The 27998-nt window shown below is 34.7% G+C and overlaps 1 protein-coding gene and 1 long non-coding RNA gene across 4 annotated transcripts in view; both read right to left on the bottom strand.

Annotated features, from left to right (window-relative positions):
* The window catches only part of FHIT (fragile histidine triad diadenosine triphosphatase), a 565789-nt gene that overhangs the window by 466147 nt on the left and 71644 nt on the right, over positions 1-27998 (bottom strand). The window contains exon 1 of one of the 3 annotated variants that reach the window (XM_013106348.5): positions 18063-18081. The exons of the other annotated variants lie outside the window; for them this stretch is intronic. The gene's annotated coding sequence lies outside the window, so the exon portion shown is untranslated. Of the gene's footprint in view, positions 1-18062; positions 18082-27998 lie in introns of those variants that run through there. 3 annotated transcript variants of the gene reach the window in all.
* Positions 3342-5533, bottom strand: LOC140003556 (uncharacterized). The gene is made up of 2 exons (XR_011812436.1): positions 5453-5533; positions 3342-3677 (listed from the first exon to the last, which is right to left on the bottom strand). It is a non-coding gene; the product is annotated as an uncharacterized lncRNA (long non-coding RNA).

The following is a 27998-nucleotide window of genomic DNA, read 5'->3' as shown; positions in this document are numbered from 1 at the left end:
CAGCTAGCTCATTTAATGCTGCCCTTTTGAAAGCCATTATAATTATAGAACCCGAACTATTAAAAGAAATATTAATAAAAAAAATAAATCCTCCTCAGCACATAAAAGGAAACATCAAAATATTTCATCTTCCTTATTAATCCCATTAAAACTTCTATTTGTTATCCTGCAAAAAAGCACTCCCATATTTTTCCAGCTAAGCAATTTGACAGCATATAGGTAACTTTAGAGACCTGCCATTTTATATATATATATACACACACAACACATATATATAAATACATATATATATATACACACACACACATACATATACATACATATATACACACACACACGCTAGTTTTCAAGCCAACACTTTGAAGAGATTGACAGAGACATATATTAAAAAAAGCCTACCCATCTATTAATTAAAAAGCTTTCTACTAGAAAATATTTCAGGTATGTTTTAGAGCAATACCGACATTTCTTTCTATATGGCATTCTTTGACATCATATATATTTGCTCCTCAGAATCATTATTTAAAACTAAAACAGATAGATGCATGAAAGGTACTTAAAAATACTGTCATAGGTAACAGGCAGACTTTCAGTTCATGATATTAAAACTCCATTCATTCTCAGTTTCATGCATTTTTATTCTGTGGTGTAGCTTCAAGGCACAGCATTTTGATTTTTTTGAAGTAAAGAACACAGAATACAAAACCCAGTCAAAGCTATAGGCTCAGGTTGGTTTGGTCCCTCTGCAGAACAAAGCCCAGGACATCCTTATTTATAAGGAGCACTAAGAAACTTGTTTTATTTTGCTGTATTCTTACTTATAAACCAAAGCAATAAGTTACTAATTTCTATGAATTACTGTGTCTCTTTAAGAAACGTGCTCAAAGAAAAAACATACAGAAAACCAAAGCAGAAAGTAAAGTTTTATGCATCTATCAAGAGATTTTCATGTGAATTTGGCATTTGAAATGTTAAAGAGAGAAGGACAAATTCATTTATTAGGGCCTATAATTTTTTCCTAAATTTGTCATCTCAGCAAGTTACTGGAATAAAGACTGTATCTTTTCTAAAGAGAGTTTCATATATATTTATAAGCTGTTACATAAGCACATCCACATAATGGAACTAATAATTTTCCATTTATTTTTTTTAAAAAAGGAATAACAAGGATTAAATATATATATATATATATATAAAGCACTGTACACTTGAAAAATTAAGATCTGTATTTTCATCCTTAGTCATATCTTTAAGATTCTACTGCCAGTGATTCATAGTAAGACACATGAAATAGCTAGGATATCTGAATTTCAGTGTGGACTAATTTTCATTAATATTGATGCGGGGGCATCCTTTTTCATTAAGTCCCAGAAGGAATGAATGAAGCAGCTCCACAACACTACGAAACATGTGCAAAAGTATCCAAGACAAGAGTCTAAAGGCTAAACCCTTCTGAAAGCCTGTCATGCTTCTTTCCATAGATGATTTTTTTTTCTGATTTATGAAGCATTTCATAACACATTCCTGTCTTTTGAACTTGTCACTAATTTAGCACTACATACTGCATCAAAAATCTCAACCAACTTACTGCCAAGTACCTAGAACATAACCTTCTCCCCACCCCAGTCAGACATTCCCAGCTGGGGCAGTGGGGGCAAATAACTTTTCAAACTCTTCTGGGATGTCTATTCAGTTCATCAACTATATGCACAGCAAAGATGTCATCCAGAAGGTTTCAATTTAGCCACTGAGATCTTTCAGTTTTTCATTCCTGACAATTGTAGCTTACTCTACAAAAATCAAAATCCAAGTATGACTTACAGAGGCAGTTTTACTGTATGCTTTACTCATTCTATTAATCACAGAGCTTGCTTTTTTATAGATATGCAAAACTAGATTCTTCTAAAGAAACACTAGCAGGCAGACAACTCTTGAAAGATATCTTAAATTGCTTTTATTCTGTAAAGGCAAATGGGACTATTTAACATCTTTCTGTAATCACTAAACTGAGGCTAATCATAGAAAGCTGTGACAGCTAATGGGTCTGTGTTAGTTAAGCTAGTCAGAACGGATCTAACTTTCATTTCTGTTGAGGTGACGTCCACAAGTCATTAAAAGGAGAGAATTAGCTGTCCAGTGTCCAAGCAATACAGTGCAGTTCAGGGATGAGAGCTGTTTAATAGCAGCTGAACAAAAAAACAAAACAAAACAAAAAAATCGAACAAAAAAAGAAAAAGCAATCTGGCCAACGCCCATTTCTGTGCTTTTATACTCCCACTTATATACTGTTGTCTATACTGTTTGCAGACTTCCACATAGAGCTCTCAAGCATTCTGGATAAGGGAACTTTTTCCCCTCTGTGTTTCTAAGGCAGTTTTCCAAGTGGGTCCTGTTTTGCAGCTTGGTTTCTCAGCACTGCATTTCTTCAGTTTATAAGAATGAGGTTATCATACTATTACATCTACCATATTTTTAAAAATAAAAATGTGTTGAGAAACTCAAATATTTTTTAAAGTTTCTACCATCGAGTGGGAGTGAGATGACCTTATACTGAGTTAAAAGCACTTGTTTAAAAACTGAAATTCTTAGTTACTTGAAATATTTATTCACTGACCTTAAAGTGGCAGCAGCTAACAGAAGACAATTAAATGCAGCTTCTAATACAGCATTTAGGACAGATACTTTATTGAACAGCTATTGACATGGTTTGGTGACATTAAAAAACTATAATACACAATCAAGTGAGAAGATCATAAATAAAATGGCAATTAATTTTAATAATATTAAAAGTTTCTTGTGCACTGATTGATTTATTTTTTTTTTAAAATATCACATTCAGCTAATTGCAGTCCACTAGTAAATGGGAGTCACTGAGGTAAAAAAAAAAAAAAAAAAAAAAAAGTCTGCTGATTCTACAGGAGGAGAAAAAGTGCCAAAAGAATACTTAAACACACACAGTACAATTTACATTCTGCTGAATTTAATGCCTGCAAAGCCTAGGATACTGCTTGATATGTGTATCAGACAGTGGGGTAAAATTTAGGAAAGGTGAGAGAGAAGTTTCAAAACCATTCCGAAGAATGTAATAATAGTTTATTGTTGTGCTTCAAGATAGGTCTGTTTATAACATGCTCACCGTATTGTCACTATGAAACCCTCCTGAAATTCTGATTTATGAAGATAATACTAAAAACTTTTGGAATACACTGTTTAGGGAGGGTAAAAAGGATGGGAATATCAAAATATTAACTTTTGGAAGACATGTCCAGAACCTTTACACTAAAGATTCGTAGATATCTATAGGTCAAAAGCTAAAAATGTGTCTTTTGTGGTTTTGGTGGTTGTTTTTTTTTGTTTGTTTTGTTGGTTTTTTTTTGTGTGTGTGTGTGTGTTTTTTTCCCAGTATTGCCATTTTTTCAAGCAATATTTAAGTCTTCCAAAGGAAATATGACAAAGATTTCTTGAAAAACGTTGAAGAAAAATGTGAGAGTTGCTACAATATCCAACAGTGCACTGTTTGAGGTGCTCAAAGCAGAAATTCTGAACAAAACCACAGCAAATTTGGAAAACTGTCACCACAAATTAGAAGGACATTGAACTGGTCTAATTCTTCTCTTGATCATGGCACATCTAAAATTCTTCTATTTCAAAAGTTTCAGTAGAGAAAACCAGCAACACTAGGGAAAGAAAAAAGAAAAGAGACCATTGAATTTTTAACATTTGTTTATAAGAAAGATGCTGTAGACCTTTAAAAACAGTCAGAGCTTCCCTCTTGTTTATAGGAAGGTAGGACTAAGAGCTGACACTTCCTAAACCATTATTTTCCTAGTAGGCAGGATATCAAACCACAGGATTCACAAGAAGACTGTACTTGGGAAGAGTATTTTCTCCAGAAAATAGATAAATAACAAAATGTGACATACATACTTGTATTCCCAGATTTGCTGCAAGACAAATAGCCAGGGAACACATTAAAAAAAAAAAAAAAAAAAAAAAAAGAAAAGTTAATCACCTTGAGAATACTCATGCCCCATTTGCTAATCTTCCCCCAGTTTTGGGGGCATGCCTCACTTCTGATGTGAAAGACCTAGAATTCCATTCATTCTCTTTAAAATAGTTCCTCTGCCAGTTCTCTCAGCAGCATACATGCCCCCTTTTTTTCTTAATGTATATTGACAATAAAACAGCAACAAAAAAACACATAATATATCCCTGAGCATATGATGTCAGCTCAGGAACCAGCTTCCAGCCCACAACTCTGTAGGCTGAAATTTGAATCTGTAGCTCCCAAAAGTCCTGCCAAGTCTCTCAGTAGGATGAATGAGTACCTCCTATACCTCAACTAGCAGAGAAAAATGGGTGTTTTGAACAAGATTAATGCTCTGAATCCTGGTCAAATAAGGCAAAACCTTTAACAAGTCACTTTCTCCTGTATCTAGGATGGTTGCCAGTAACTCCAGATGTGCAGATAAAAACACCTGAAAACGTTCATGACTTGCATTCTTTGGAAGAGAAACGGGGATTACAAACAGCTAAAAGGAACCAGACTAAGTCCAACAAAATCTTTGTATTTGAATAAATATTTGCCCAAAGACTACAACTGAAGTGCCCGATTAAGTAATTGAGTTGATCGTTTCAAACATATAGCTTATGTCAGCATGTGCTCCCACATCCATTACTCTAACTCCACTCCTGGAACTGGATTTTGACTTCCTTGCATTTTTTTGTTTGTTTCTCCTGAATACGCTTTTCTCTAGCTAAGTGCATGTTTTGACCACACTGTAGATTTCAGCTTGTGTTTTGCTGCATGCTATAAAGTAGCAAACACTCTTTTGGCCTGTATGTGAAATTTAAGGCCGCACAGAAACCCCGAAGTCTCAAATAGACATCGCTCAGACAAGTTGTGTTCCAGAGCAGGCTGCTGCCACCCCAATGGTTCTCAATGTCACTGGGAGGAAGTCATAAAATGTTCAGGAAAGAAACATCTAGATGCATCTATTATATTTTTCATGCTTATCTGGGGAGGTTTCTTCTCTGGTTAAGAGAATATTTTAAAGCAAAGGTTAATTATGCACTAGCTTTCTAAGAGCCTATAAAGGATTTACAACAGGTTGTTGGCAGCATGTGGTAGCACTGATCACCTCCCTGCACGCCTGCAGAAACCAGATTGATAGCTGCCTTTTGCAGAATTGGTTTAACTACTTTTTCTTTAGTCCCCTTATAATTGGAAAAAAAAAAAAAAAAAGAAAGAAAGAAAAGACTGTTCTGCAATCTAAATTCATGAACTAACCCATACATAGCAATGAATTGCAGATCTCCTAGAATCACTGACAAAGCTGCTGTTAACTTCAAAAGCAGCCCAAATTTGTCCAAAAGGAATGGAATAAAAGAATGACATCTGAGGTTCTCAAGGTTAGGCAGAAAATATGAACAAAGGGGAAAGTTCTTTTACCAGCAGCTCTCTGCAGCTTTCCTTCAGAACTGTTGTTAAAGCTCATGTTCATTCACTGAAGGAGCCTGAGGCAGTGACCTGCTGGCAGCCATACACAGAATTAACTTCGATCCTAGAAGCAACTTCACCAAACTTGACTAGTCTAGTCATTACCCCTATAAGTTACTGATGTATACAGGTAAATACCTTCTTATTTCTTTTCACAAAAAATTTACGATTTTTTGATATTTTAGAACAAATATTACCTAAAGGTTGTCAAAAGGCTGCTTTCATTACTGAAAATAAGCTAATTTTTTCTTCCAAGGAATAAATTATTCTTGTTTACGAATAGTAACAACAACAGAAGAAACAGACAAAAATAAGTCACTGACAAACTGAATACACCAAGGTTATCTTCCAGGTACCATATGCACAATGTATGTATTTCAAAATGTCATACATATATAATGATGTTAAAAACAGCAATGGCACTAAAGAAGCAGTTACATAAATACCACAGATAAAATCCTTGTTTAAAACTGCATCAATACACCTATTGCTCCAGCAGAGCTCACAGTAACTTCTACATAAAAGAGAAGGTCAGAACAGAGTAAGAAGGTAAATATCGGCATGTGTACTAAAAATCTGTAACATTAGTTAAGCATTTATGAGCTAAACAAACAGGTCCATGTTTTGGGTTCGGATTGACATTTAACAATAAAGCGAACCAAATGCAAAATAAACATTACCAAAAATGCAGCCAATGTAAAATTCCTGTTTTGTCGTCTTGCCAGATAATAAAAATGATGCCCCACATGGAAATTAGATTTTTCAAAGCTACCATACTGAATCATTTAATTTGTCTAAGTACTCTTAATGCAGTTGCACACTGCAACAAGCATTTGAATTTTAGATTAAGCAAATGAAGGCCAAGGTATTTCTTCATGCACACAGTTACAAAGAATACTTAACAGCAGGATGCCACATAGCTTATAGGAACAGGCAGTAACCCAGTGCCATTTCATCTAGCCATCAGAAGGATGGACGCATCTTTTACCAATATTATTTGTGCTTAATATTGAGATTACATCCCTTTCTACCCCTTCTATATGTAACTGTGTCCCATAGGTCTCATGTAACTGTCTCATGGAACTAACCTTGTGTAGGATAACTATTTGTTGACATTACCACCCTACAATTTAGCACCCTACAACTTTCAAAAGTGTTTAAATAAAATTGTTTTGTTGATCAGTCAGGGTGGGCATTCAAACTGTAAAGTCCAAAGTTTGAACACAGAGCGATTAGAGAAGTTAAGTCATCTTAAAGTCTCTTTATGCTCTCTCTACTGATCACGCCTACCAACCCTTTTCTGTCTCCCTCAACAACCTCTCACAAACCCGGTAAAGGTAATCCAGATCATCTCACTTTGCCAGCCCAAAACTCTAAACTATTTCTTTCATATTTTCAAAGCCTAGAGAGCTCAGACCTAGCTGAAATATTTACTTATACCTTGCGATCCATTAACAAAAAATAAATAAATATAAATAGAAGAGCCGAAGTGAAGTCTAGGGAAAAGGTTTCTAAATTATAACAAAGCATTTATGAATAGTTTGAGTTCTCATTACCCTTTTTTGCCAACAATTAAAAGAGTCCATTAATGCTACAAATCATAGATCAAGCAGGCACTCGTCTCAGACCTAGAGACATAATACTACAAAAAAGTAGTGCCACCTTCAGTACTCCATGTAATTAAGAGTGAATGAAGGCATCAGTTACTGTGAGAAATGAGTACTCCATCTCTTCCTGGGGAAAAACAGAGCACGTATCAGATTTAAATGGCCAGAAATACTGCGTCAGCAGAAGGAAACAGATTGAAAACATCAGACAGCTGAAAGGGTGATACGAGGTGGAAGAATACACTATCAATTGCTCTGTTTCAAGTGGTTTTAACATATAATGGTCATGCTCATGTTGCCATAAGCATGATCTTACTAATTTTAAGCAAAGAACTCAGTCCTGGGTTAATTATTTGCAGCCTGGCAGTCTGTAGGCACCTTGTGATCCTTACATAACATACAATTATGTGTTCAGTAATGTCAGACCAATTAGTAGGCAGATGGGTGGCATCAGAGGCACGCATTTTGTTATTACAGAGATCCAACTCTACAGTCCTACAGTGCAGAGTAGAACACCTCTAATCCATGGAACGGATGGGAAACAACTAAACAGAGATTAAACATCTGCACACTGTCCAAGTGCACTTTCTCCCTGGTGCAATTACATGCCTTGTAAAAGACACAGTAGATAGACTTAGCTAGCATTAACCATTTCAGTACTAATTCTTTCAGAAGTGGTTGACTGTTTGACTGTGTTTCTTGCCCTACTGCCCTATTTTAAAACTGTGTAGGCCAAGTCATTAAATTGATTGGTTTCCTGACAACTAACACAGAACAGTTAACTGCCACTATAAATATTGTATGGGAGAGAATTTTTAAGAATCTTCAATGTACCTGAGGGGTCCAAACCTATCTAATAATACAAGGCTTCAAATTTTTAATACCAGTAAGTTTCAAGCAGAGAAAACTGAAGTTATATTTTGCTAGCACTGTAAGATAAGCTGTCACTTTGTCAAATGATTTCTTACTAAACCTGACTGCAAGCATAAAGCATTAGCATAACTTATTAGAACAATTAGAATGCATCCTTGTTGTCTTCTAATGAGATTATTTCTTGTACTGGTAATTACATTAGACAAGAAAAGAATAATAGTTTCAGATTTCTAAAATCATCTGTAGAGTATGTGAGGAGAGGATGATCAATAATGCTAATCTACTGGAACACAAATTCCCAGAAGGAGATATTTTATCATGAGTGATTCTTTAAATAATCAGTGTTCTTTCTCAAAGTCCATGTTAATTTCACTCACACTAAAAGAAAAAAAGAAAAAAAAAAAAAGGGCACAAACAGAGGATTTCTAGGGAAATGTTGCATTGTCATTTTTCTCACTGACCACAAACCCAGAAATAAGAGCTGGCATTATCCTTATGAAGATAACTGGAATAACAAACTTCAACAGAGCATCCCCTCCTGCATACCTGCCATACCTTCTGATACCAGAGATATTCCAAAACATCCGATTACCTGTAACACCTAAATAGAGTTAACACAAAAATACCTTTTTCATTGGGGAATGCCATCAATTGCTATTTTGTGACAGACTAGGTAAAGAAATCTCAGATTAAAAAACGGTCCCTAAAGCCAACATTATCAAAATATCATTGTATATTATCAAAAACAAATGCCTTCAGCAGCTCTCATTAACATTTCAGCAAAGGAGATCTGTGGAGAAATATGCAACTTTTTTTTCAGTGCTCACTCTGGAACAACTGCAGCTGTTAAATTCAAGTAGAAAACTCAGCCTAGTATACTCTTTACTGTCAAGGACACCTCAGATGAGCAAAAACCTGACTTATCTATTGATAGCTCAGCCAGCTTCCTTAAATGGACTGCAAATAATTTTCTGAGAGCTTTGTAAAAATCTAGATAATTTTCAACGAAGCAAAAAGGCAACAATCTTGAATTTCTTTTCCATCATACATTTCCACATCAGTGCAACTATGCAGCAATAGGCAAATAAGAGATGATATGCTACAGGTGATTGCACGTATCTTCAAAAGAAGATACTGAAAGTAACTCCTTACATTGTATGATTCTTAAATTCCAAAGTAATGTTATCTTCTAGAGAGTTTAGGGTTTGTTTTGGGTGGGTGGTTTTCAGAATGGGGATTGGAAATAAGAAAGGGGAGTTACACTTATTTCAGAATGCAACCAAAAAAATAATCATACCACTAATTGAATCCTATGCTTTTAACAGAGATGTGAAATTAAATACATGAATAAGCTGCAAAGAGTTACTAACCATTTAGAAAATAGACCTAAATCTAATCCTAATAAACTCTTCCCAGCCTACTAACAGGAAAGCATCCCACAGTGATCCAGCAAGGTTAATTGCTGAGGAAGAGTTCACATTTTATGAATCCAATGAATCTGTAACTGAAGCAAATAAATACACTGGAGTTTATACCTGCGGGGCGGGGGGGAAGAAAAAAGAAAATATAAAATATATATATTTATATTTTTATATATTTATATTATATTCTATATACCTGAGATTTATATATGTAGCTTTCTATATATGGCTTGGAGACAGAAGTATGAGAGAACTTTGTTGCACAAATTTTAAATAATGATTGGTTTTAAGTATTCAAAGTTTACAAAGTTAGTATGTTCCCATAGGCGTGAATGCTAACTAAGCAGAGATACAGGTATGCTACCATTTGGTTCATTCATAAATTATTTATAAATATTATTTATAAATAGCTTTAAAAATCTTGTATTAAAGGCTACAACCAATAAACTCAATGAAGTAGCTGTCATCAGCAGTCAGTAGGTAGTCTGAGAAAACATACAGTGGCATGTAATCTTTGAAAAAGTCTTTTATCACCTTCCACAATTATCTTAAATATAAATGACAGCCTCCCCAGTGACTGTTACTAGGCTTTTATAATTTCTGTATGTAATGCCAAAAAGTAAAGATCTAGATTTTCCAAAAACAGTACAGAGGAGGGAAAACACACACACACACACACACACACACACACAAACACACAGAAAAAAAACCATAAACCCTGGGATGTTCCCACTTCACTCGTATTTGGGGACATTTCAGCAGTTTGCAAACACAGACCATGATTGCAAATGATCAATCACAAACATAAAGCAAAATATTAATTTGCAGTATGAGTACAGACCTAGAGATTTAAAAAAAATAAGGCTTGAATAAGTGCTTGAGAACTTAGGAAAAAAAAAAAGAAGAAACGTTATTTGTAATATTAAAGACAAGCAAAAGCTCATTCAAATAATTTTGTGACTACTGAAGTGGGAACTCACTCATTGCAATGCATCAAAAGCTGAATTTTAATATTTCACTGAAGTAACCTAAAACAAATGTTACAAAAGAAAAAGTAATACCACAGTTTAAATTGCACAGATTATATGAAAAAAAGATTTGTTAGCGTTTGTTGCATATGTCGTGGCAAAACAGAAGCACAAATTGAAATGGAAACCAACTTCTGAATGCATTTTTAAGCTGGTCATTGTTGTGAATCAATGTTGCAGAAATTGTAAGCTTCTTGTATTTTATAAGATACATTAAGCGAACAAGCAACAATGCTAAAAAATAATCTCATTATGGCAATTATATCATGCATTAAAAAATAAGCATCCATTGTCAGAACAAGATGTTGAGAGCTCATATGAAGGTCATTAATTTATGTTGATTTTTTTAAAAAAATCATTATAGCAACAATAGTTGGGTTTACATGCAGCAAAAAGGATCAGTGAGCAAAAAGCAGTATTATCACCTACTGAGCAAGACAATATTTGCACACAGAAAAGGCATTCTACTCAACTACTTGAACTACATTAGCACCACCCCTGAATTATTTGTCACTTACTTTAGAAATAGATTCAGAAATGTCCAGTGGTATAATACCTCTGAATCAGTACTTTGAGCATCTGGAGCAGAATATCATATTAGTTATATTTTTTCCCCACATGAAAACACATAGTCACAGAGAAGAGCAGGTCCATTTACCTCACTAAGATAACCTTGAGTTCCAACCTTCCTTTTAATAACCACCTCACACAGAGGCCAACTTACCACAATAAAAACAGAAAACCACTAATATATATATGTATATAAAAAGAAGCTTTTTGTTGTAAGAGTCAGGACAATGGTCTGATGCCAGCAGTCTTCACAGATACAAATGATGTACTTGAGCAGCCACTGAAAGCAGAACTTAGCTTTCAGCACCCTTCATACATTTTTCCCCCCTCAACCCAGATGTGTTGTAGTTTACTACTAATCACCGCATCCATACTTCGCATAGAACAGAGGCTGCTGGCTTGATTCCCCACCCATGGAAGGGTTTCTAACTCTTCACACCCCTTTCCCCACTACATCAACTAAAGCCACCACTCTTCCTCACAACATGCTTCCACAGCAGCCAACACTGCAGCCACCCTTAAACACCACACTAACTTTATCCAGACACCTGATGGTTATTTCTGCATCACATATTTGCCACTTATCCCACTCCAGTAGTGAGGAGTGGATGTATCTCATTATCTCTGCACAAAGGCAATGCAGAATTCGCCATGCTTATTCTTTTGGTCCTCAGTCTGGGTCTCACTTATAACACACTCGTGTCTTTGTAGTGTGGCATATCTCACCAGCCGAAGCACAAAACCTTTCCTACGTTACAAATCAAAGGCCAACACATGATTAAAAATACCAAAATATTTCAGAAGTCTATTACTCATGAGTAACAGAATGAAAATGAGCACATTAAAAGCTTGTTCCTAAGGCAGACATCCTGTGAAGGACTGAGCTCCTTTACCAACAGCACAGTGTATAAAAGGGGTCATTTCGTGGCAAAGCCATGGTGAGACACATTAAATACGGAGCATATTAATTAAAATACAGAAGAAAATTTTGTAATTTACTCAAGACTCCTAGCTAGTTTTAGATGAAAATGACATCCTGTGGGTAGCAAGTCAGCAGGATCTGGTATTATGCATTTTCAAGCTATTTAATGAGCCTTTTTGTTGCTGTTATTTGTAGTTTGAAAAATAATTCAAAAAGAAAGAAGTGTTTGAAAGCATGATATTTAGCCAAAATAAGCATAAAGCCCGGCAATAACTCTCAACTCCTTGCACATCCATCACACCAGTCATCCCAAAGATGAGTAACAGCAGAGATCATATGATAAGCAAAGATGAGCTGAAAGGAGACTGGGGGAGCAGGAATGACCTGGGATTTTTCCTATAAATTGCTAACAAAGTGCTGTAGAAAACAACTGCTCTTCAGTAACTGGATTCTATGCAATGCACTACAAACTGTTTCAGTTTCCCGATATACATGTATATACACATGAAACTTTACTAAGCTCTGCCTTACTCTTACACCAGAAATGCATTACACTAAGAACACTGAACAAAGGGGAAATATAGGTCTTCCAGTTCACATAAGCAAGCTAATAAGCCAGGAGAATGTCGTGAAGAAGTGATAGCTATTTTAAGTCTTCTACCTGAACTGGCTTTTGGAAGCCAACAGGAGATCAAGAAACCAGCTCAACTTTCCTAATGCAGGTTTGAATCAGGACCTTCCTTAGGAGCACCAATCCACTCCAAAACTGAAAGCAATCAAAACCCCTCTTGAAACAGCTGAATCTCTTCATTTGAAGAGGTACACCACCTAAAACTCAAACCTCATGATTTTCCTCTGTAAAATACACAGAGTAAGATTCCTTTCTTTTATATGTATATGTATTTTTAACTGCTGTGCTTGTTCATCGTGCTTGCTGTAACTTCTATGGAAATAGAACAGCAGGTGAAAGTGTTTATGACTTTTGCTAGACTTTTGTTTTCATGTCATGTAGACTTAAACCAACATCTGATTAGCTTTTCTCAGAAACTGTGCAAGAGTTACAGCGTCAAGGTTGAAGGAAGGTTGATTTTGCCTTTATTTTTTTTGACCTCTACTATTTGTATTTTCCACGAAATATGCCAAAGATGAATATCAGACACTTAAATGACATTTTTGAAGAGAAGTATGGATATCTTATAACATTTCATATGTGAATTCATAGCAAAAACTTGAGAAGCCTATGCGAATCAGTTTCATGAGATCAATATGACACCTAAAACACCACATGGTACGCAACACCATTAAATACACAAATGTCTAAATTATTTATCAGAATTTCTACAATCTAAAGAGCAGCGTGCTCATTTGAAAAAATGGAAGCTTGATAATTCTCCAAAGCTAACCCATTCGGTTGGCATTCTTAAAAAATAAATCAATTCTTCAAAAGTCTACTTTCAAAATTTCTCTCTCAAGTTGGTAAGAAGGAAACACACTACTGTTAATTAAGATGAGACAAAAATATTTTACCCATTTGGCATGGAAGTATCCACACTGACAGACGTTCAGTGAAATGTTACACCATCTATGTCATTTACTGTAGTTTGCTGTCAAGATCTTCAGCAAACCTCATTACCTCTTCTGGCAGTTCTGCTACTGTACTGAAAGCTTATCCGAACAGCACATAACATCATCTTCTGCAGTGTGGCTGGGTGATGTAAGGCGAGCACTGAAGGCTTCGTGTTCTTTTTCTGTGCTTTAATTAGCATGCCTCTCAGTCCAAATGCTTCAGAGATGATTATTACATAATTATTACATCATGGTTTTTAAGCAGATACCTAAGCACTTACAGGTCTATGACTGGTATGCTTACAACAGTCTAATAGTTGCAGTTGAAGTGTCCCAGGAAATTATCCTGGGTTGATCTCAGTTTTTCCTGGAAAACAACAGATGCCTGTTCTAGTACTCCTACAGGTCTTAAAGATCCTGTCAAAAATAGCATCCTGACCTTCAGAACTTTGGAGCAAATGCTCCTATAATCTTTTCATATAATCTCCCATAAATTCCAATAGTTTTTCAAAAAATCTACAATCCATATTAGGCATTAATATATTATTATAGGAATAATACATGCAGGTTTGGCAGAGCCGAAGCCAAGCCAAGTAAGAATGAAATGCCAGGCATTTCACACAAGCTAGAATGACTTCACAAATATTTAAATATATATATATATATATACACCTTTTCATACTGCATAGTGCATGGATAGAGAAAACTTTTAAGTAGCTTTCCAAAATTAATCAAACTCATCCAATGCTGAGTATGAGTTTTCCTAAATGCTTATTAACTTTCAGGGCCAAATTCAGTTTCCCTCTTTTACCTGAAATATTTTCCTTTATCATTAAAGATGTGGTACTAGCATGACTAGGCTTAGAAGCCTAGCTTAAGAAGATGAATTGATTTCAACTGCGATTTCGGCCAGAATCCAATGTCCAGATAATTCATACAATCTGTATGTACATAGAACAAGGTCTGCACAGCCCAACCACATCAGCCTTGTGAGAAACAGGCTGCAAACAATAATCATACTTCTGAGCACAGGGACCATTTTTTAAAGGTTAAATTATCTTTACACAAACAGCACACTTTACAATCAGTGGCCAGAATAAACTGCAGAAACAACAGAATGGTTCTTAGATGTATTCATCCTAACAGTACTATTACAGCAAACTTCCCCTTATCCTGAACTGCCAACAGAATTGCAAATGCTTTAAATTTATTTTTTACACTGAATTATGTTATCCAGTGCTGTCATATTAATTCAAAACTACCAATAAAAATAGAGTTTTTTTTACTGATATAAATCAGTGTTACACAAAAGTAATTCCTGAGGAGGAATAATTATGCCAAAGCGAGAAGTTTCAGTGGTGTAGATGCATTTAGAAGAAGCAAGCAAAACATTTTTCTAATATAAATATGCTGTCATAAGAAAAGCAAAAGTAGTAAAAATGTGCATTTCAATACAGTGGAAGTAATTCCCCATATAATTCTATGTTTTAGGTTTCTCAAAGGGAGTTGTCTGCCTGTACACAAAATTCTATAGCTTTGTGTTTCCATGATGTCATACATCAGATGTCTTTCAGAAATAATTGTTTTGCAAATATCTATTTTATTGTTCAGTGAATTTTCCTTATACATTCCGTTATGTTGCTATTCTTCTTCCCTAGTACACTTAACACTTCCTACATTTTTTGCATCTTCTAAAGATGGTATGTATTTAAATTCACAAACAAAATAATCCCATAGCTGGCCATCTTGCCTGGTGAGCCTTTTCACCAATAATTAGCATTTACCTTGTTCAAGGATAAATGAATTATTCACAAATCAAATTGCATCTACATTGGTAGGGCTTTTTGTTTGTTTGTTTGTTTTTGTTTTGTTTTTAGAACTTTTTTTTTTTTTTTTTTGAAAGAATGATAAAAATTTTTAGCCCAGGGCATGGCAATGGAAATCAGCCAAACTCTTAACCTGGAATCGCTTACACGCCTTCACCCAAAGCAGCGCAATCGATTTACCAAATAGGATTTTAACATATCTGTAGCCATAGGCAGAGTCTAGAAGTTATTTCCATCCATTTTAAAAAACAAACCTCCAAGCCAGTAATCTTATGAGATACATAAACCCACTACATTAAAATTCAAAAGGTGCGTCTTTTAGGCCTTTAGAATACATCTTATTTCTTAGCTTTGGATAGCTTTTACTCCTGCACACATTTCAAATTGTTATATATGGAAGAAACAGTTTGAATTTCTTTAAATAATGCTCTGCTTTTCAAACCCCTATAGTGATCTTGTTCAAGCTGATGCTGGAAATTTAGAATTGAAAACCAGTCCTGAAACGATCACAACAGTGCCTTGCATCCTATCTTCAGTCTAAGAAAAACTTTCTTGAGAGGAAAAGCAGCAATGGACTAAATCCATCTCTCAAATGGGAATGATTTCTTTACCATTTGAAATTCCAAAACTAAGGGTTTCACAGAAATAACAGCCTAAAAGCATTTTCTATATTCTTTTAGGAAGGTGAAGAGACGGTCTCAAAAATAAGCTTCAAATAGCTTCTCATTCTCTTGTGGAACAAGACAAAACAACAAAAAATATAGTATAGACCATTGCATTGTTCAATACTATTCAAGAACATCCTGTATCACAAAGGCCTGAGAACCACAATAAAATAATTTATTGGTACAAAATGTAAAGTTTATTACTGATGTTTTTAATGCCTTTAGTCCTTTTGAATCATGATTTTCCCATTCTTTTTCACATACACACAAATGTTGATAAAACTCATTAAATCCTTCCTGATGGCCTTTCAAGGGGAGACTAATTTTAAAATTAATACGTATAAGGAAATCAATCTTCCTTTAAATAATATATCTAAGACTAGTCTAAGTAGCATTACCTTCCCATTTATCTTAAAAATGCAGTAGGTCTGTCGTTACTGCTGCTGACGTTCCTGTCATCTTGTTAAAATTATGTCAAAGAAAATTTTTCACAAAGATTCCGATGGAGGTTTCTCAAGGTGACATCACAAAAGGTCAAGAACAACTTATTTCTATAAAATTTGGAAGACTATTTCAGATTAATACGCATTTGTAAGTGATCAGATTTCAGGAGATTAATTTTATATGTACAAGTTTGTTATGACATCTGTCTCATTTGATAAATATCTACTGTTCCCAAAACAGATGCTTGTAAGAGTCCATGAATTATTACAAGAGGCTGTATTTAGTTCTGTTCTGTGTTCCTCCTTTCAAGCCTGCTGAAGTATGGAAGCCTTGAGATAATACTTTTTTTTGGTTCTGTTGGAATAAGTAGCAATACTGACACTCTTTGTAATCCTATACAAAATAAACCAAGTAGAAGTGTCACAAAAGAGAAATATTCCTTCAAGGAATCACTTTAACCAAGAAAAACACAAGTACATGGATTCTTTGCATGGAACATAGGGAGTTGCATGAAAAAAAAATACGCAAAGAACTTGGAAGTTCTTAGTGATATTCTTTGTCCTATCAGAAAATGGCTGCTACGTGTGTATATATATATATATATATATATATATATATATATATATATATATATATATATATATATATATATATGTATGTATGTATGTATGTATATATATCCAGGCTCGAAGGAGCTTGTATGTTGGTTAGAATTAATTAGCAGAACTCATCTGCCCACATATTGTAAACTTCTACTTAGAGGCTAACATGCTCTTATCATCAATTAAAAACATCTGTTTTAACTGACATACCAGACTGTTCATGCGCTCACTTCAGACTAGGAAAGAAAATAAGAATCACTAAAATCACATAGCAAATCAAGATTGCTTATAGCTTAGTAAACAAGATACTCAAAGCATTCCAAAATGATGTGAAAATCACAACAGGAAGGCAAGGGGGGGAAAGGCGTGTACTGCTGAGGATATGTACCGAAGAATGCAGGATCATTCACAACCAGAGCAAAAGTTCATACCCGTAGAGGATTGAGTAAAAGCCCATTAAAATTAGAGAAAGGACAAATCCAGGCTATGTCAGATACTGAGAAATTGCTCAAGAGTTGCATGTTATGATTTCATTACAAATGCAAGCTGAAGAAGAAACAAGACTAAGAACAGCTCTAGACAGCAAGTGCAAACAACCAGTAACCACCAGCAGCAGAGCAGAGGCCAGCAGCCTCTCCCACCAGTCAACCCTAAAAGAGGACTTCAGTCCAGAGCCCCAAAATCACCTGTTTTCTATAACAGTGCAAACCACTGAAACAGAAGATATTCTCTTTCTAGCTAAGTGTTGAAGGTCTCCCTCCCATCTAAGGAAGCCTACCACATTCTTTCTGAACAGCAAAGAAATCACACTCTCTAGTCATGCATGACATGCAACATTAAGTATGTTTTTTTCTGAATGGTCTTTTTTTCTTCAATATCTTTTTCAAAAAACATGCTCTGCTAAAGTTCTTTAGATGCTCAATCAGCATATAATACAGAGAAAAAATCTGGTTAGGGTAAGAAACTAAAGGAGAGAAGGGTAGGATAGGGATTTAATTAGAAGTCATCATTATGTCACATTGGCACATTTAATAATACCTGTTACTTGTGCTGAATGAAGTAATTTTTCTGCAGAGAAAAAAAAAAAGTTAAGTTCTATATCACAGAGTATTGAATACCGAAGGTATACATGTATATCAAGGAGAAGAGACTACAGAGTTCAGTTAGGAAAAAACAGAATAAGTTTGACAACTTGGGGCAGGTATGAACTGCATTTCTGAGCTGTTTATAGCAAGTGCTTATTTACTTTGGTAGAAATTGGATGCACATTTGTCTTATTTGCAAGCATCTGCTGTGCAACAGTGCTACTTCTACTAAATATCATAAGTTACTTTTAGAAAGTTTTTCATGTTTGAATTCTAGCTTAATTTGCTTTTATAGCAATACTTTCTGGTTTTGCAACTTTGCTAGCCAACACCGTAAATGCCTTAAGAAAATTCCACGCACATTGTTAGTATTTGCAATCCATTAGTATTATACATGTATGTACTAATATTCTTACTCCAGTTAAAGTACTCAAAATTATTTGATACAAGGTGGAAAGGAAAAATCAGTAATGGAGAGTAATGATACACTGAAAACAGTAGGTGAGGCAACTACACTGGCATCAAAGCAACATTAAGAGAAGCTGAAGATTTTATTGCACAGTACAAGATGAGGAAAGTCTTAAATGCTTTGGCATTGTTACTAGCAAGACATAGAAAAGTTACTCTGACCATTTCTTCCTGTGCAACCGACATAACTGTATCTGAAAGAAAAAGAAGTCAATGAAAAAGAATATGCTTGAAACTATTTGACTATAATGATCAAAGTTATGATATAAACAAGAGAACAGCAGTTTTGAATGAAAAAATAATCTATATTTGATCTAGCTCAGGCTTCCTTTGTGTCAGCACTTTAACACAGCAAAGGTGCTGACAATAGTTCTGTTAACTGTGAAAACTACTAAAACTAAATGAGGTTTTAAAGACTGCTTACCTTTAACTGACGGACTGAATTTCATACCTCCAAACAAGACAAAACCCAACATATACCAATTTTCAGTGTATTTTGTGTATGTAGAAACAAAGCAAACTGAAGAGAAACAATGTTTTTTCTTGATGCAAGTAAAAAACGAAACAAAACATTGATTTCCAATCCCACCTAGTTTCTCATTCTAAATTCTAAATTATATTCAGAATATCCCCAATTTACCATCAATGCAGTCAAACTGCAGCTATTACTATTTCAAACACTTTTTCCTCTTCATAAATACTGAAGTTTCTTTAGTATGGCATGGTGCAATCTGTATTATCATAATTGTTATAAAAGCAAATAACTGATGAAAATATCAGTGAACATAAAAATTATTTATTTTCATAATCAGACAGAAAACAGTAATAGTAAATAAAACATCCAGCAAACTAAAAATACTGAACTGTGTAAACAACAGTCATGTGCAAATTAACTCTTACAGCCTTGTGGACTCATTTCGTTTCCACTTAACTTCACTTGCAACCACTGCAGTGGAAAATATGGCTCCCACTACTCCTGCTGAATTACAGACTTAGTCCAGAGGGCCTGAGAAAAGTCTCAGAAGTCTAGATTTCATTTCAAAGTACAAGAAATAATTGACACAAGAAATAGAATATATAGCATCCTCAACATAATATTTCAATACACATATCAACAGCTAGAGTACCTAAGCCCCATCAAATAAACCCCAGCAATGCCACCCATTTTCATTTCTTCTACCATGACTTTTCCTACAACATGCATTTATAATACGTTCTCTGCATCATCACAGTCAGAAATGTTGGACTGCACTCACTGTATAAGACTTTTACTATTATACATGCTCCTGGAAGGCAAAAATGGTGCCATAATCTTTACTGCTAACAGCCACATCCAAATTTCACAATTCATTATGAAGAAACTTAATACAGATGGCATTAAGCAGGAATTTATAAACTTTGCTTTAACTTTGAAAATGAAAAGCACAGAGAAGCAACATTTAGCAGTAACTTGTAAATGTAATCTTCTGGTCTAAGAAAATTATCTCTGATTACCCTACATAGTTCATACAATCTATCAAGTACTTGTTTTATTATACCTGAAGATATGATGGAGATGCTTTTCTTATGCAGGAAAAAAAGAAAAAAAAAGTACAAGGTGTTTCTAATGTTACTTTATGTTACTTTTTGGTACTATCTCTATATAAGAAATTTACACTGTTTCTGAATGCTAACACTTCTAATTCTGTATTGGAAGGCAAAACATCTCTAAGTTTACCCATAGGTTTCACATGATCTTGTCTGATTCTGTAAGATTATTTTCCCTTCTAGAATGCTTCAGTGTGTTTTTCTTTCTTCTGAATATTTAATCTGACGTTTTATGCTTTCTGTTGATAAAGGGCTTGAGTACTAGAAACCCTGATACTTTCATTCACTGTAATTAATCAAAATTACACCAAATGAATGTAACTTGTTACAAAACACAGTGAAGTTACTGCTCTTGAAATACCCTGAAGGCCAATGATTGGATAAAACTAGCACAAAACCCAAATGGTGATACTTTCTCTGAACTAGAAGAAACATTTTAATTTTAAAAATGGTAAATAAGACCTTATAGTATCTCAGTAAAATGCATATGGCTAAAAAAAAGTCATAAAATAAGAAGCATAAAACTCCCATCTTTCTATACCAGAGAAAGCAAGTCAGAAATAACAGCTACAATACAGTGAAAGATGAACTTTTAGCTGAGAAATAAAGCACATCTTTAGCTGCTCTTCCTCCTAGAATGAAATTCTTAAGCAATAAATGCTTATTATCTGGAAATAAAATACATAAGAAAACTCCACCCAGCAGTCACATGAATATGACTAAAACCACCAAAATACTTTCTCTTAACCACAAGTAGATTATAATTGACAGTGCAGGAGATTAAAGACAACTTCATTAGTTTTCAGTGCCAATCTGTCCTTACAATGCCATAATTATGACTGGTCAAGTTGATGTTTAATTTGAACACCTCTTCAGAATACTGATTATCTGTGTTTTTCAGACACCTGCAAATACATACATCAAAGCTTCACACTTCCACAGAATATTAACCATGATCCATTGTTCTTATATACTTTTTCAGTTGCAACTGAATGCAGTAGGACAGTAAACAAATCCACTTAGTCATTTTCTTACAAGCTATTAATGTAGAAAATATAACATTCTATTCTCCCAAGAAGCTTAACACATCATATGGATAAAAGAATTGGAAAAGATTAAGCATGAAATACATGAAAAAAAAATCAAAGTATAGCTGGGTCATCACTGGAGAAATTCCATTATTTCTTTCAGAGTAGATAGGAATGTATGGAAAACAAATTAAACAAAACAAAACCAAAAAACAATGCAAGTTTAAAAGAACAGACACATGGAAGCACTGTGCATGCATATATCCTTCTTCACTGGGCACTCAAAAGATTTTTTCTTAAAGATCATTCCATAAAATATTTTTGTATGTCAGAGACTTTTTTTTTCAGAAATAAATTCAGTTTACTAGTCATAAATAGTATTACTTCAAATAAACACGCACTAAGATAGTTAAAGGAAGAACAATGTCTCTATTCACTGAATAAAAAGCAACATTTCTACATATCAAAACAAGTTATTTAAGCATTTGAAATATATGAACCAACCTCAGATACAAACAGTATGACACAAAGAATTAAACACAAACTACAGTAGAATTTGCCTCATATAGAACTAATATATCATAAACCTCAACAGAAGTCTACCAGTGCAAAGCACTCATGCAATGAAAGCATTTGGAGAAGACTTCCCACCAGCTTTGGACCCTGAAACTAGGAAGTCCTTTTCTAACAACTAGAACATTCATGAACTAGAACATTTTCCGAGAGGTGGGAAAATTTCCCAAGCAACATGAGAATTTCATCACTGCAGGTTGTTTTTTTTTTTTTTTTTTTTTTTTTTTTTTTTTTTTTTTTTTTAAGTAGGTTCAAAGATAGTAGAGGCAATGGCTACATATTTTATTATTTTGGGAGACTCAGCTGGGCATTAAGAGTGGCAGCAGAAACTTAACTGCACAAAGAAGTGTTTGACTTGATCAAACAGTTGATTGCAGTAGCTGGCAACTAGTCTAGCTGTGGACTAGCTTACTTCAAAAATCCCCTCCAAGCAACAAGCTGCCCACCCAGGCTGCAGAACATCTCAATCCTTGAGATTTGAAGTCAAACTCACAGAATTGTACAAAGATTTGGGTTGGAAGGGACCTTAAAAATCAGCTAATTCCACCCTCCCTGCTATGGGGAGGGACACCTTCCACTAGACCAGGTTGCTCAAAGCCCCATCCAACCTGGCTCCATCCAATCTGGCCATCCACTTCTCCAGGTGCCTACTCATACTCTACCTTGAACAGAAGTTGGACTAAGATCACACAAAGACCCTTCCAACCTTAATTGTTCTATAATTTTGCTTTAAGTATAAAATGAATCTCATCAGTTTTAATCTTCACTATACCTGCTTTGTCTCTGGCCATGCTTGTGGTTAACACAGTTCAATAACTATTATTCACACAAATCACAAAGTTTGATGTCAGAGATGAGGTTTGGCATAAAGACAGTGTGAACTTTATGCCTGAAGTTACACAGCAATTCAGTGTTGAAGCTCGGAAACAAGACATCTTCCAATGCCCTAAATCTACTTTATTATATAGTACACTAATATAAATTTAGTAAATACAATATTGAAATATTAATTTGTTACTTTGTTGGTTGAGAAAATGTAGGAATAGATCGTAGCAACTTTTAAAATTTCTGTGATCACTTTGTAAAATGAGAAATTGGAAAACCAAAATTTCACACTACTTATATCACAGTAAACTCAGAACTTCAGACATAGTTCAGAACATTTTTATTTATTTTATTTTATTTTTACCTCAGAAGTGACTCTTTAAGCAAGCAGGGATTAGTAGCAATACAATGACTTATACTTACAATTAACTCTAATATCTTGCCAATTAACTAAACAGAGTTACATTGGTGCCAGTATCTAAAGAGAAAGCATTCTCATTGATCAACACCTCTGCCAGAGTTTCTCATCATGCCAGGATACTGAGCAATAACAGTAATTTAATAATGCTGTCTGCAGTGCCCAGCCAGCAGCTGCAAGCATAGGAGAATAAATAAGACTTTCAATACAATCAAAACTACAACATTTCTGGTACAGTAGGAACGGTTGATGACAAAGCCCTCACAGATAACAAGACCTGGTTATAAAGTCCTGGAAAAGGAGCAGTACTTTCTGTTCACCTGGCTTTTTTAAATAAATCAGTTCAAAAACCACAACAAAACACATGCAGGTCACTTCACACAGCAAGTTAACAAGACATTGAACACGACTCCTTTTAGTATAGAAAAAAAAAATAGAAGTATTCATAAGCAGTCAATACACAAATAAACATTGCTCAAACAACTGAGTACAGAATTCACTTCATCCAAAACCTGAGAAAATGGTTAGAGAAAATATGTGCCTCCTTTTCAGTTTTTATATGCACCCTATGCTCCAAATGCAGCGTATAATCTTTTTCTTTTTTTAATTTTTTTCTTGTTGTTCTTTTAAAATATGAAATAGTGTTAAAGGTTCCATTAAAATGGATCTTATTGTCTTCGTTGGAGAACATCAACATCATGCTGAATCAAACCTCTAAAATTTCTGAACTTTCAGTATCTGCGTAAGTAATGACATAAACATTAAACCTGTTCAATTAAATGTACCATAACAGGAGATAGTTTTCTAAAATTGGTACTGAATTTTTGTATATGTAATTGTTTTAGATGAGCAAATGTATTTTAAAGAAATTACCTCTTTTCCAATCAAGTTAACCATTATCTCTTTTGACACCCATTTAATTGGCAAGGATTCAGCCACTCTTTCTAAATAATTCCATTTCCTAAGTACTAATCATTTAAATAGTTTTTGCTGTCTCCTGTCTGAGCATCTCCAGGATAACCTCTGTCGTTTTTCCCATTTATACCTGATTTACAAAAAATAAAATAAAAAATGATTAGATGAATGAGGGACCTCACAGCTTCCAGCCTCAAAGCACAAAGCAGAAGCAATTAGTTTATACACAAATGCTTTATCAAAAGTATATTAATATTTAAATCAGAGGTGATCTCTAGTTTTACAACACCTATAGTTCTCAGGTTCTATAGGTCATAGTTCTCAGTTTAAGGTGAACTATATACATATAAAAAACAACCAACTAGCTAATATACATTGTTTAAGTATATTTTCTGCTTGTTTTTGTCTTTCCCCTTCCTCCCCATTTCCTTTATTTTTCTTAGTGGGGATTGGCAAACAGAGCTTCCCCTTCCATCAGTTTTCTTGGTAATTTATAACCCAGAAGTAACATGTTATCATAGAAGTTTCCACACATTATTTCCTCTATTAAAATCAATCTGCATTATGTTTCATTACCTTGGTTTTGATAATGCAAAATACTTCGGTAGTTAAGAGCACTGCTGATGGTGGGGATAATCATTTTGCACAAAATTAATCTCAAGGGTCCTCAGAATAATGCAGATTTACCAGAGAAAACACCTATCCTATTACGATTAGCAGTGCTAATTTAAACACTTACAGACATAGAAAGATTTTGCTTGTGACAGGTATTTTAAGTTTGGCATCTTTTCAGAAATTAGAAGAAATCACACTCAAGCACTGTTTTCAGGTAAAGATAACAGCACGAAACTTAAATATCTATTTATTTGATAGCTTCGTAAGTATTTAGAGTTCATATGGGTATGAGTTAGACAGTGCAAAAGCAAAACAGCCTTTAAAGTGTTTCTTTTTATAAAGAAAGTAGTTCTCACAGATGTACAGAATGGTTGAGATCAGAAGGGACCTCTGTTGGTCCTCTTTTCCAATGCCCCTTGCTTAAACAGGGTTTTGAGTCATTCCTTTTCATTTCTTCTACTTACTGTTTTTCAGCACTCAAACTCAGCCTTGGCTTCTTCAATGGGATCTAGCATTCCAATGTGTCTGTGTTATGACCTCTAGGTTCTAGCCATTACAGAACCAACTGTATTGATATATGAGAGACAACCTATTTGACAAAAGACATTTGTTTAAAGTAAAGCATACTTAACTTGCCAAAACCAGATTTTTTTTTTTGCACTGTTGTACCTACAGTTACTGATTTGCCTAAACTCTTGAGCAATTTTGTTTTCATATTCTGTGTTCGACCAGTACCAAGTCTCAACCATATTGCTTCAGAACATAGATACTGCCAGAAAGCTATAATACCCATAATACTAGTTCTTGGTTACTTGCTACACCCCATAACCTGACTTTCACCTTGAAACACTAACTCTTGCTACAAAAGAAATAGATTGTTCCTTCCTTAATATGCAATGAAGTTAGAGTCTTTTCTACTTTGTCAGAGTTACTCCTGTTTTCCTTTGTTAATCTCCAAATTAGTAGAAAAAATTATCACTTCAGGATCTAGCCGGTGGTGCTGTGATATTTTAACTATCACCCTTGCTGCTATAGCTGAGTGTGTTCCATATTAAAATCAATAGCAGAAGTCAAGCCACTAATATGAAAAAGCAACTTCTGTTTTCAGTTAAAAACATGAATCCTCATTTCCCGTAGCAGTTCCAGAATCTGCAGTTGCCATTCTTATCACTTTCACAAAGCTTTTAAACATTAACTGCATTAAATAATTAATTTGACATTAGCTAAGTAATCCACTGACCAAAGAGAGAGAAACTGGCACTGGAAAATGATTCATTTGGAGGTTAAATTAATTAAAAATAGTACAGTAGTGACAGAATTTAATCTCATACTTCTCATGAGAGTGTGGAATCACTCACAGCTGCAGCAATTTGTGATAAATCCATGGAGAAATTTCATGATAGAAGAGGAATTAATTTGAGTCACCCCTAAGAGTATGTGTGTTCACTCAACAGTACCTACACATTAAACAATATTAAAAACAAACAAATTGAATAAACCAAAAGAATCTATCATTTGAGCTAGCATGTGATATATATCATCCAATATAAAGATGAAATTATTTGCATCAATAAAATTTAGAGGATCACAGCAGTGACTGGGAGGATCAGAATATTCTTTACTGTCTTTATCTGTGTATCTGCTTCCTTGAACAGGTAAAGCTCAATCTTTATATTCTACTTTTATCAGGATACCTCTTACTTCAAAAACTTGAAAAAAAAAAAAAGGGGGGGGGGGGAGGGGATGACTTTAAAACATGTCCCAGGCAAGAATCTGTATGTATTTTAGAGTCAGGTGGAAAAAGAGAGAAAGATACAGAGCTGGAGACAACCATAAAGAAACAGACTACTGTGCTAAGTAATCTCAAAAATACAACTACTAAGCAGCAGAGCCTTAGTTACCCAACTCAACAAGGACGATGTACATTGTAAGATCATGCTTAGTATATACGCATGTATGTATGCATACAGTGAAGCATATAAGCTACACATTATACTCATTCCAAACTATTTTTGACGCTGATGAATGAAAAAGCCAGTCAAATATTTTCTGATCAATGAAGGATCTCTTAACTTAACAGACTGATTATCCTTTGATAGGAGCTTGATCATATTAACAAACTCCCATTATATTACCTGAATAGTCATAGCTCGAGCTCTAGCCCCCTGATGAATGAGTGTAAGAAAGGCCAATATTCAATATCCAATCTTCAAAAAAATTTTTTTTTAAATCTTAAAGACTGCTTTATGTGACTCAGCTGCAACCACCACTCAGACAAGAGCAGAAGCAAAGCAGGCTGAACTGGAATAATCTTGCCAGGTTCTAGGCTGCTCATGGGATGGCTGAATGAGGAAAGACTGCCTTTTGTAGGAAGGAAGAAAGAAACAAACCAGTTCCACAAGGAGGAGTTCAAAATATGTTTAAAACAGAACTCCATTTTCTATCTTTATATTTGTGTCCAAGCAAGCCTATGTGAAATTGGAAGAATGAATGAGATAGAACAGTAGAACGCTGCTCATATTCTGAATACTGAGATATATAGCTAGATAGATCAGTATGTTTATTCATATACTGAAATTACTACCAACTCAGAAGTCTAAAAGGATAGGGAGGGATCTCTGGGCCTGAATAAAAAGAGGAGCAACTGGATTCACAAACAAATTCAGTAGGAAAGAAACATCAGAAATAAGCACACGTTGGAAATACAAGATATTCCAACTACAAGGAGTGAGGCTTCTGCTGTAGCTATTGATCAATCCACACAATTCTTCTCTGCAGTTTAATACAAGAGCTCCTGAATACATGAACCTTCTAAAGTAAGGTTCTAACTATCCAAGTACACAGTGCATTTTGAGTGGAGAGTTGGAGGGAAAATAAAGATATATAACTTGGAAGATTCTTTCCTCCTCACCTCTTAATAACATAAGGCTGATGACAGAACCTGTTATACCTTAGAGGCATATTGTAATAGAATACATCTACAACTGAAAGCCAAAGATGTTTTTGCAGCTTACACATATATAATCTAAATGGTTCCAAATTTACTAATGCAAGTCCTAATGACAGCATAGGTTGCAGCATGAATTGTACAATTCTGCCCAGAAGCCAAGGTAAATACTCATGTTAAGCATGCCATCTGTAGAAAAGAGATAATATTTTGTCCTGCTGTTGGTATTACTGGCAGAGTATGTTACATGTGTGACGAGAAACTTAGACTACAGCTTATGACAACAGCCACATTCGCTAGGTGGTACTGTCAGACAAATAATAGTAATGCTAATAACTAGAGGGAACTATTAAGATGAATCAATATATAATGAAATTATAATGCATATGTAAAACATTTTTGTCTATCCATTGAACAATTATGAACCACAGAATACAACTGATCTGGCAACATAGCTAAATTGTTATTGATTTGCACTGACATTTTTTTCTCCCCTCTTCTTGACAACATTTC

Source organism: Anas platyrhynchos, chromosome 13, assembly GCF_047663525.1.
Source record: "Anas platyrhynchos isolate ZD024472 breed Pekin duck chromosome 13, IASCAAS_PekinDuck_T2T, whole genome shotgun sequence".
Classification (NCBI taxonomy): domain Eukaryota; kingdom Metazoa; phylum Chordata; class Aves; order Anseriformes; family Anatidae; genus Anas; species Anas platyrhynchos.
The sequence above is the reverse complement of the archived record's forward strand: the minus strand, read 5'-3'. Positions and strand labels throughout refer to the sequence as shown.